Raw genomic sequence first — 13,002 nt, 5'->3', positions numbered from 1 at the left:
AGTAGCCCTCCAGATGTTTACAACGGTAGGCCTTCAATCCCAACGATTTCATGTGTTGGGGTCTACTTTTGCTTTTGATCCTCCTCTAAATGGATGGACATCCTGTACATCTTGGTGATGCCCACAGAGCTTTGACACCATCAAGCTTTTTGGTGTCCGGGTCACTAGCCAAACTGCCTCCTTGGACCACAGGTTATGGCCCACCTGGTTGATACCTTCCAATGTTTAATGTGCACAACAAAATACAATCCATCCAATTGGACGACCCCATCTTAAGAATTTCTTCTGACAGAAATCAGCTAAGTCTACTCAATTGACTAACATTATTTTTCTATGTTGTGACCTACATCTTGAGCATATTGGTCTGATTTTTGCACCAAAAGATCATTGTGGTAGGGCCAACCTATTGTCAGGGTAGAATGTTGCATTCACTTAGGGCCTATTTGGATGCCTGTAACTTTTCTAAAATGTAACAAAGTTACAGGTGACCTTGTTATAGTTGGTGTTTGGGGGAGGAAAATCACAGGTAACTTTCTCTCAACCTGTGACTTTCTTACAGGAGAAAGAAGCGAAAATCTTATAGGCACTTGAGTCGTTTTTCAAGTTACCTGTATCTTTAATACAGGTAACAGTTGGAAATTTTCAAATGAAAATCTTTGGAAAAAATCATACCTGCATTGAAGAAGCGTACCTACCTTCAAATAGAGTGACGGACGTTTTTCCCTCTCCCATCGAGCTTCAGCAAAGTTGGAAACCCCTTTTCTCTCTTTCTATTGCGTTTTTCGTTCTTTTTTTTTCTTCTGCATTGACGGACACAGCTTGGTGAGGTGGCGTGGATAATGGCTGATGATCTGTGGGGTCCACCATATTGTATTTGTTTTATCCATGACGTCCATCCATTCTTTTGGATCGTTTTACGGCTTGATTCAAAAAAACGAGGGATATCTAAATCTCAGGTGGACCACACCACCGAAAACAATAATGATTGAAAGTCCACCATTAAAAAACTACTAGGGCCCACTGTAATGTTTGTTTCACATCCAAGCTGTTGATTAGGTCATAAAGACCTAGATGAAGGGAACAAAACAAATATCAGTTTGATCGAAAACATTGGTGGCCCACCAAAATTTTTTAATGTGGGTGTTCAATCAACATTGTTTCCAGTGATGTGGTCCACCCAAAATTTTGATGTACCTTATTTTTGGGATGATGACTTAAAATGATCTGGAATCATGGAAAGATGGTGTGGATGAAACAAATACATCATAGTGGGCCCACATAACATGGCAGCAGCCCGTGGACTGTCTACTAATGATGGTGCTATGTGGGCCCCACCATGATTTTTGTGTTATATTCATGTTGTACATCCATTTCTGATTATTATTTTAGGTAAGCCCATGTTTACAAGACCCATATAATTGGTTTTCCTGCTATGTGGGTCTTTCCTTTGTCAAGCTGCAGGTGTTGTGGTTGTTTGAGGACCCATTTTTGTTTTTTTGGCTACCTGCTATGTGGGCTGTTGTGGTTGTTTGAAAAGCCCACTCATTTTTGTTTTTTTTGCTTCCTGCTATGTGGGTTGTTTTGGCTGTCTGAGAAGCTTATGTTTACAGGACCCATTTTTGTTTTTTTGGGTTGTTTTTTTTTTTTTTTTTTCTTGCTTCTTGCTATGTGGGTTGTTGTAGCTGTTTGAGAAGCCCGTGTTTACAGGACCCTTTTTTTTTTTTTGCTTCCTACTACGTAGGCTGCTGTGGCTGTTTAAGAAGCCCACGTTGATTGTACATATCAGTATCTCTGGTAGGATTATTATTATTATTTTTTTAACTTGTAGTTTTGACATTCATCAATGAAATTAGCCTTGTTAAGCACATGATTATGACAGCTGGCCCTGCACATGAGATTCCCTTCTATGATTCACCACAGGGATCACCGCCAATTAATCTCCATCTACACAGAACTGTATTACAGTAACAACTGAAAATTAAAAGATGATAACTTCAAGGGCTTGAACTGAAAATTAGAAGATGATAGCTTCAGTGCCTAAAGAGCATAAGGAATATACATTCGTAGAAGGTTATCAGATTCCAAGCAATCCATGTTTTCATGGATGGAATATACATTCCTCCCATAATTTGTAAATGCATGGATTATCAGATCCCACAATCCACGGAATAACAAATGTCCCCTGCCTAAAGGCATGTATGGTTGGAGAACATGGTTCCTAAATAGATTATTTTAGTTTGATGTTATTTGTTTTTTACTTTCTTTCCTTTACAGTATTTTAAACATATCTTGTGAAGAAAATGAAAATTTGTGCTTGGATATGTTACCTCAAGTTTTTTGCCCACATTACTAACATTTTGAAAACATGAGCCCACTTTTATGGCCCACATGTTGATTAGTTTAGCCTAAGAATCGGCCAAACTATTCATTTACATGAGCTTAATAAAATGAAATAATTTTATCCCATCTTTTTTATGTGTCAATATAATTTTTCAACAATTCCCTATTTTAACTCTATTTAGTGTGAATATCCAATTTATTACCTGTAACAAAGTTAGATTCCCTATTTTAACTCTATCTAGTGTGAATATCTAACTTATTACCTGTAACAAAGTTATAGGTTATCCAAACACAAAAACATAATTACATGTAAGTAAGTTGCAATTTACATCCAAACAGGATTACCTCTTACTTACACCTGTAAGAAAGTTAACTTTCTTACAACTTAAAAAAGGTACAAGCATCCAAACTGGCCCTTAATAGGTTGGAAGGTATCTTCTATAACCTGTGGTCCAACAACTTTTTTTTTTTTGTTAGTTGTTAGTACACCCCACTGTGTGTTCACACTTCACTGTTAGCCACCCCTACCAGGGAATCGATACCATGACCTCAATGTTAGTACGAGGTATCTTTCACTTAGACTACCACTTGAGCTATCGATGGTAGCTTAAGTGGTAGACTTATATCTTCTCGTGAAAAGAAAAGAAAAGAAAATTAAAAAAGAAAAGAAAAAAAAAAAGACAGAAAGAGGGTGTCTACTGCCCATGCCGTCCACCTAACTGACTAGTGTTGTGCAGTGTGTGCGCTATAACATCTTATCCCACACTAGAAATGGGATGCCTTGTCATGGACATACGCTCTCTTTTTTTCTCTCTAATTCAAATAGAAATTTTACGTTTTTTCAAAATAAAAAATTTTACTGTTTCTTTTCTTTCTAATACGTGACATAAAATCTAATATTTTGGAAAGGTCAGCATTATTTATTTTCAAATTTTTGAATCTTAAATGTGTATTGGCCGTTAAAGCCCCACACAAGTATGGGTGGGGATGCAGTGTCCTACCGCTTTACCCAACCTAAAACCCAGCTCATTGCCAGAGTAGAGTATGATGGTTGCAATACCACTGAGCTGTGAAAACCATATTAGATTGGCTATATTCCAATTTTCGAGGTAGTTTAACCTTCATGCTATCCAATGAACAACCCTTTTTTTCATTTAATTCGAACTAGTGGCTATTCTCATTTGGTTGTCCATTCACTACCCATCCATCAGCCAGGCATTAAATAAAAAAAAACAAAAACAAAATCCGTATATATTTTTGTTTAAACATGCATTTGAATCAAAGCTCATAGCTTGCACAATTTCCTCTTTATGGTATTCCATTCCTACTAATTCCCAATGTCAAGCTCAACAATCATTTCTCTTCTGGACAGTCCCAAAGTTTCTCTAATTTCGAAAGGCAGGAGAGCTTCCACACCTGATGAGTTGGCTTAAATACTTCTTTTCTTAAACCCCTTCCCCTTCCCCTTCCCTCAATACGTTTGGATTTAGTTCTAGCTTTAAGGGCCTGCACGGATTGCAAGGTAATGATAGCTGCCTCGGTGGATTGGTGCAAGATCCACGGGATTGCTATATCCCGGAATTGCTATATCCGGTCTGTTTGGCACGCCCGGCCAATCCTGGGATTAAACCTTCCAATCCCTTTTAATCCCTCCAACCAAACATGTCCCAGGCAATTTTGAAGGGATTAGGGTGGATTGCATGGGATTTAAAGGTAATGATGGTGATGTCAGTGGATTGTCTTAAGATCCATGGGATTGCTATATCCCGGGATCAGGATCCCGTGTCTGTTTGGCACGCCTGGCCAATCCCGAGATCTATCTTCCAATCCCATCCAATCTGCCCGGCCAAACAGGCCCTAAAAGGTATTGTGGGGAATATTTTGCATGGCTACTCCCGTTGAATATGATAGATAATTTTGTTTGTCAACACCCGGAATTAAAAAATGACTATTTGGAGAACGTCTAGTGCTTGAAAATATATAATGGCACGCATATAAACATGCACTGTTTCAAGATGTGCAGTAGCACATGAGGGCCTGATGGTGTATAGTGGCACATGCATTGCGTGTACAATTTGACACATGCGATGTGCACAATGGCACATGCCGCACTTGAGAAAAAAAATGAATATGTTTCCTTTTGAATTTGCAAAAAGAAAAAAGAAAAAAAATGTGGTTGTTCTTGAAAGAATTCATTTCTTTGGGATCCGTAACCCACCCTCTTACCAAGAATCCAAAACCAGTACTTTTGTTGGAATTGTTTTTACACCTTAAAACCGTTTGTAGCCTTTTCCAATATCCAAAGTATTCCATTTCCAAACTTTCCAGATAACCAAACAGCCCTTGAGTGTAACCCACCTATTAGGACACAAGCATTCCTCATAGTTGATAGAGAGTTCAGACTGTCAAGTCACTGTGACCACAATACTAAATAATGCAGAGCCATCTGTCCACAAAGCATGGTCATTTATCACTAGGGTATTGTCTATTTGGGTGCACATGTTTCAAAATTTACACCTACATTGCAGTGCTATCCATCAATTTCCTTCATTTTCATTAAATATTTAGTTTTCCTAACTAATTTCAAGCCCACATAATAGATGGAGAAGATCACCTGAGTCTATATCTATTTTCACCATTTATCATACAGGGGCAACCATACAAGAAGGTCACGACTGGGTACTGTGCAGAATGGATTCCAGTTCCATGGGCTCAACCTCATCATCTCCCTAAGTTACAAAGAGTTTTGCCATGGTACATTTATAGGAATTGTTAATATGTAAGATCTGAATCCTCAATACGGGTCTTGATCATGGACCTGATTTTACCATTTTTTTCCTATCAAGATTTTTTATCTTTTTTTTAAATATATATATAATTATTTTTTCAAATTCACTTTTGAATTTATGGAGCTGTTTCTTGTTCCACTATGAGAACAGGGTCCATAAGGACTTGGATCTAGCAATGGTTAGAGAACTCATGCCCGTTTCGGCTCCCTCATTATAAATGGTCAGGCCCTAGTTATATATGTAAGAGCCTTTCCCAGGTCATTTTCTAAACATCATCTCAAGTGCATATCATCACAACAACAACAAAACCTCCACGGCCACACAGCGGAAGAAAATAAAAAATAAAAAAAAACACAGTTTTGTTTTTCCTTTTTCTTTTTTCTCTTTAGCATATGAAACATCTCTCCATGTTAGGGTGTTGTGCTCATCTATGGCTTGTGCACGCCAAAGATAGTCACGTTGGGCATTGTATCATGAAGTTGGCACGTTAAGGAACTTACTGCGGTGATTGAACAAATCGAGGGGTACGAACTATCTCAAAAGCAGCGACTAGGTCCTTGCCTTGCATCGGTGAAAGATTCAAACTCCTTTTTCATCTACGATCGTCTTCAAAATAGGTGTAAAGTTCATTTTATTATTATAAATTATTTCTCATATTCGTCACAACATATGCCACATGGTTATAGTGGCTTTCTCAAAAATCTTCACATGAAGCTTCTGAACTTTAGGTCGATGGCTCACAAAATAGTAGTCAATGAGACAATCCATGTTTATGGACAATAGCTAAATAATGGCAAGGTTGGAGATTCCAACCCAATCATTATTTTTTATGGATGTTATCAAATGTTTTCAATTTGTACATGCAACATGGGTTTGATCGATCGACCAGGGTGGTCGATCAATCGAAAGCACCCCAAATTATATAGATTGGTTTGTGGACAGTTTTGGACAATCTCGATCGATCAAACCATCAGTTCGATTAATAGTATTTGAAAATACCTCGAAACTCTCTGGACACTTTTGGGTGTGTTCGATCGCTCAAAGTTCCATGCTCAATTGATTAAAGGATGCTTGATTGATATCAATCGATCGAAGCTTAGATTGACGACGCGCAATTTTGTGCAATTGTGCAATTTGTTTCCTATTTCTAAGGTGTAAACTATATATATATATATATATATATATATATATATATATATATATATATAGATATATATATATATATATATATAAAATATCGGGTGTAATTGGGATTAGGGTATTCCAAAGGGTCATTAAGGAGTTCTAGAGAAAAAGCTAGGGTTTGGAAGAGGATTCTCATATATGTAAGTGCATATATATATATATATATATATATATATATATATATATATATATATATATATATATATATATATATATATATATATATATATATATATATATATATATCGGGTGTAATTGGGATTAGGGTATTCCAAAGTGTCATTAAGGAGTTCTAGAGAAAAAGCTAGGGTTTTGAAGAGGATTCTCATATATGTAAGTGCATCCATCTCTCGTAATTCGTTTGTCATAATTAATTTGCTTGTCGCTCTGTTCCATAGTTTTTCACGCAAGGATATTCCTCTATGGTGCTTGTTTACATTTATCTCTTTCTTGTTTCATTTGAATTTGGGTTTGCTTCTGTGATTCCCCAAGAAGTGGTATCAGAGCTAACGATGGGTTTAGAGTTTAAAATTGAAACATGTCGTTGAAGGAATCAATAATGAGAAGTTTACCGGAAGAAACTATTTTGAACTATGAAATGTGAATATTAGATGCCATCTAGTTCAACAAGGATATTGCAACAGGTATTTCCTGGTAAAGCGAAGCATACTGAATCTATGAGCAATTCAGAGTGGGAATAACTTGATAAGAGAGTCACTACGTCAATCCAACTATGTTTGGTGAACAATGTTCTTTATAATGTCCTCAATCGTCCTTAATTAAAAGACTATTGCAAGGATTTGGACAAAACTATAAAGTTCGAACATCAAAAAATCACTAGGCAATTGTTTGTATCTTAAGAAACAGTTTTATAATCTTAAGATGGCGGCATGGTTTGATATTAATGAACACATTAACATATTTAGTGAATTGCTTTACAAATTGACGAATGTAGAGGTGTAGATCGAAGAAGAAAATTAAGCTCTGATCTTGTTGAATTATCTTTTAGCGTCTTACGATAATCTCGTGAACATTATGTGTCATAATAGGGAGACTATAGACGTCGAAACTGTCATCTCAACCCTTCATGTGAAGCAATTGAGAGATAAGGATAACCGTGATGGCTCTTCTATTAATGTATTAATCGCTGGGGGGAGGGATTCTTATCGGGAAAATGAAAATTCGCAATCGAGATCCGAGTCAAGGGGTAAAGGCAAGATAAAGTGTTGCAACTATGGCATGACTAGAAACATGAAGAATTATTGTTGAAATCCAAAGTTTATAAGGGAGAGAAATCAATAATACGCCATAAGAGGACAACATAGCGGAATCCAGTGAGGAAGTTGACGATGGTGATGTTCTTACTGCATATAAATCCGAGTATCTTAACAACAGGTGAGTTTTGGATATAGGAGCCTCATATCACATGACTTTTTTGCGAGATTGGTTCACTAGCTACAATGAGCGCGGTGGTGGACAAATGTTTATAAACAATGACATTGCTTATAAGATTGTTGGTGTTAGATCGGTGCACATCAAGATGTTTGATGGTGTAGAGCATATCCTGACGAATGTAAGACATGTTCTTGACTTAAGAAAAAAAATCTAATATCTCTGGGTGCACTCGAGGCACTTGGATGCAAGTTCATTAGTTTTGATCGGATCTTAAAAGTTTTGAAGGGACACTCATTATCATGAAAGCGAAGCAGAGCAGTAATCTATATAAGTTGATCATGAATACTATACTAGGTGAAGCTGGAACATATGTAGAAAAGTCCACATCGACACGTTTGTTGCATGCGCGTCTATGTCACATGAGCGAGCACGACATGAAGTAACTCTCTGATCGTTCCTTGATTCCTTTATTTTAAAGCATTGATTTAAACGTATGTGAGCACCGCATATAGGCTAAATAGTCCAAATTGGAATTGGTCGTGTGCTTATATCTTGTTTAGGCTGGCTTGGGTGCATCCAGGCTAGTTGTGTTGCACTCATACTGGCTTGGGTGCAGTCATGTAACGCTTTGAAAATCGGGGGTCGAGCAGGTACCCAACTCCCAAGTTCCAACGCATCACTTATGCAACAAATATAATGATGATTTGATGTTGTCCATATTAGTGCATAAAACATGAATGAGATTAAGCTAAATCAGCGAATCATATTTCAGGGACAGTTGAATTTACGCAAGCGGAAGACTGTGATAAGGGGATACCATATATATACCATTACAGGTCCCCAAAGTATGAACACATTGTCAGGTTAAATAGTTACAAGTACTGTTTCAAAATACAAAATGTCAAAAGAGTGGTAGTCCTCTACAAGCATGAACCCTGAAGCCCCGTCGATTCAGAACGGGCTACGTAAACCCGCCTGAATACTGCATGTATGAGAATGCCTCCTCATCATCCTCAAAGTGTAGCTTCACCTCGCAGGCTGCGTCATCACCTAAAACTACAACAGGGTCTAGTTGGTGTGTACAACACCGTCCCGTAACGTGGGAGTGAGTGATCAACTCAGTGGAATAATAAACCAAAGATTAACATGTTATCAATTCAGTCAAGCAGTAATGATAAAGCAGCACAATCAAACATCCCTAAATACTCTGATTAATGCAAGAACGATATGAAATAATGATACATGCCCTCGCCTACTCTCCCTTAGCGGCTTCATCTCACGATCACTACATGCAACCCTTTCTCAGTGCTTAACCTGCTACGCCAAACACACACATAATGCGGTGCATGAACATGATTCCCGAGTTTCTTATTAGACCCTTTTCATATAGCAGGATTGGGAAGCTAAGGTAACTCCCTTATATCAATTCCCAAACGATGATCTATTCTAGGGTCATCAGTCCTAGAAAATCTCATACGATGTTACGGTTCTAGGTCAATGCAAAGGGCTCGTCACCTTATCAGTGCAGACCCAGTATATACTCTTATTTCTACGTAAAGGCCCGTCGCCTCTACGCAGTCTTAGAGTACGCTCAAGGTCACTACAAAGGGCTCGTCACCTTATCAGTGTAGGCTGACAGCTCGAATACAGTGTCACATACCACCGTATTCGGCTCACGAGGCTATGTTACTCACTGGACACTACAGGGAGGCTCGTCACCCTAGTGTAGGCCGACAGCTCGACCACGGTGTCCCATACCACCATGCCCGGCTCATGAGTCTTAGCGGATTGAGGTACCACGGTTAAATGAGTTTTCACTGGTGAGTATGGTATCTTAGATTCAAGCAGTAGCGTCCATACATTGGGTCAATCGGGTTACTTGACGAGCTCGACTAGTACGAGCGCACGTAGACTTAATCGACATGGAGTGCATAAGCATTCCGCGTGGCCCAGCCACTATCGTCAAGTGACGCACTACTCAGATTTGTCGAACGCATCTGTCGTGGCTAAAACCGTTCAGCCACTGGTCGTAAATCATTACCGATTGCCTGGACTACTACGTAGCCCCAAACACACTTCAGATCAATAGTATTCAAATGTAATAGCTAAGACAACATGTAACAACACAATTAAATATAGATCTCATATCTGCATCTTAACGAACACATAGAATACATGTTAACATACATGAGAATTTAATTCACAAATCACATAGTAGTAAAATAGACTACATGAAGGACACTGTAACCCTAGATAAGGGGATTGAGAATCCTATCTCAACACCCTCATTAAGCACATTACATTAAGCATTTTCTCACTCAGGCATTTTATCGAACACTTAGACTACACATATTACATACATGTAATAAGTTAGTTAAAACGCACATCGTAGCAAATCCTTCCACATAGGAGTTTCCACACGTACAACCATCATATATCCTCACACATAAATCATGGCAAACGCAAATCATGAATCCATATTCATTCAGTCATTTCAACAAACACTTAGAATGCATTAAAATCAACATAATTTACATCTATGTGTAATATACGGGAAACATCATGTCTAAGCATATGAGATAGCAATCAAGTCAGTCATAAATCATTACTGACATTGAAAGCCTTGAAAACCATAACCTAAACATTTATAGTCCGCACTTTACGCCAGTAAACGCGTATCGAACTCAATTTGTCTACCGAATCTATGTCTACGGCATCACAACAACCTATATCAGGGAATAGGTTAGTTATTTCATCTATTACAATAGTTGAAAACCCTAAAACAGGTTACGGTTAGGATTCCTTACCCAAGTACGGAATCAAAATCGTCCATATAGCAATACAGATAAGGTGGCTAAGTACGTGGAGCAATGGGATCAAATCCCAAGATGAATCTCCAACTCTCTCTCTCTCTCTCTCTCTCTCTCTCTCTCTCTCTCCTTTCCTTTTCCTCTCCTTCTTAGGGTTTAAAATTCGTATGGAATATAAGAGAGAGGGTTTAAGGCCCTTATATAGGCCCAGGTCTGATGGAAATGGCCCCAGGGCCAAGGTATACTTAGGTTATATCTAAAGGGCGTCTGTTTCAGCCCAACGGAGTACTTCTGGTGGCCCCTTTTCCACGTGCGGTTGGACTTAAGCTCCCTGACCATGGATCTAGGTCAGGCTGAGTTTTTGCTCTGATCGAGTTTACAGATCGACAGTGGCGAACCAGTTTCAGTTCAACGGTCACCGTCACTCGATCAGGGCCACAAGTACATTGACATGTATGGGAAATTTTTCCTGATCCGAGGGTGTATTTGGGTCAGATTTTGATGGTTTGAATCCTTATATTTGGCTCGCAAGTGACACGGCTCAATTTACTTAAATTCGAATTTTATTTCTAAAGATATTCACGTTTCTCACACACTTTGTTCCGGGCTCAAGTTGTGCATTTCTAGACACAATTAAGACTTAATTTCTGAGGGGGTTGTCAAGTCCAGTAATGCTAGCTGTATAGTTTTGAGGTTATCGGACTTTCGACGTGCGGTTCAAGTCCGATACGGAGTTTCGGTGTGCTCCCGAGAGCAACCGGGTTTAGGGATGAATTCTAGATCTCAGGGTAATGTAATGTCAATGACTCTGCACGGTTTGGGTCTTGTAGATCATATTTAAAGTGATTAGTGTTAATTTCATAAGTACTCGACTTTAGCACTTACTAATATTAACCTAATTTCTAAAGGTTTCGGTCCTGGGTGATTTCTGTCTGAGGTGGTACTCGGGTCCTTGTACGGATTTTTTCGAGACGTTACAATCTACCCCCCTTAAAGAAAATTTTCATCCTCGAAATTAGTACCTTTTCATACTCCTCAAGAATCTGAGGGTAGTTCTTTCAGACCTCGGCTTCTGTTTCCCAAGTAGCCTCTTCTTCGGTGTGGTGCGTCCACAGCACTTTCACAAGTGGGATAACCTTGCTACGCAACACCTGTTCCTTCCTGTCTAGGATATGCGTCAGTCGCAGTATATATGTAGCATCCTCGCTCAACTGTACCTGCTCCCATCTGATAATGTGGGAAGGATCGAGAACATATTTCTTCAGCATGGATACATGAAATACGCCATGCACGCCTGCGAGTGGTGTGGGCAAAGCATGACCGTATGCTACCGCTCCCACTCGATCAAGTATCTGGAATGGGCCAATGAATTTAGGCGTGAGCTTCCCCTTCTTCCCAAACTGGAGGACTCCCTTCATTGGGAAAACCTTCGAAAATACATGGTCCCCAACCTCGAACTCTAACGGTCGCCGTCTCGTATCGGCATAGCTCTTCTGTCTGCTCTGTGCTGCCAAAAATCGGCGCTTGATAATGTCGACTTTCTCTGAAGTCGCCTGAACTAACTCTGGCCCAATTAGGCTCTTCTCGCCAACCTCTGCCCAGCAATGTGGTGCTCTACACGGACGCCCATACAGTGCCTCATAAGGAGTCATGTCAATACTCGCCTAGAAGTTGTTGTTATAGGCGAACTCTGCATAAGGAAAACAGTCATCCCAACTGTCTTTGAAATCCAGCACACAGGCTCGCAACATATCTTCCAAAATCTGATTCATCCGTTCTGTCTGCCCGTCAGTCTGCGGGTGGAACGTAGTGCTGAATTTCAGTTTCACACCCATTGCTTCCTGGATACGAGTTCAGAGGATAGATGTGAATCGCGTGTCTCGGTCCAACACGATCTCCAACGGAACTCCATGCAGACGCACAATCTCCTTGATGTACAACCTGGCCAACTTGTCTACAGAGTTCGAAACTCTAATAGGGAGGAAATGAGCCAATTTCGTCAACTGGTCCACGATCACCCATATGGAGTCATACCCCTTTCTCGTCTTCGGTAGCCCTGAGATGAAGTCCATAGAGATAAAATCTCACTTCCATTCAGCTATGGGCACGGGCTGAAGAAGTCCAGGAGGTCGGCGATGCTCTGCCTTGACCTACTGATATGTGAGACAACGAGACACGTAATCTGCTATGTGGGCCTTCATGTTGTCCCACCGGTACGATCTTTTCACGTCGCGATACATCTTTGTACTGTCAGGGTGCATTTTCATCCTTGAATTGTGAACAGCCTCGAGAACTTCCTTCCTCAAGTCAAGAAGGTTCGGGATGCATAGGCGACCCTGGTAATGTAAGCCCCCATCCGTACCAACTCTCCATTCGGTGTCCTCATCACTGCTAGCCTGTTCTCTCATCTTCGCTAATAGCTCATCGTCTTTCTGAGTCGCGATGATCCTATCATCAATAAGGGGTCGTACCCGAATATGCGC

This window comes from Magnolia sinica, chromosome 7 (assembly GCF_029962835.1).
Source record: "Magnolia sinica isolate HGM2019 chromosome 7, MsV1, whole genome shotgun sequence".
Classification (NCBI taxonomy): Eukaryota; Viridiplantae; Streptophyta; class Magnoliopsida; order Magnoliales; family Magnoliaceae; genus Magnolia; species Magnolia sinica.
The sequence above is the reverse complement of the archived record's forward strand: the minus strand, read 5'-3'. Positions refer to the sequence as shown.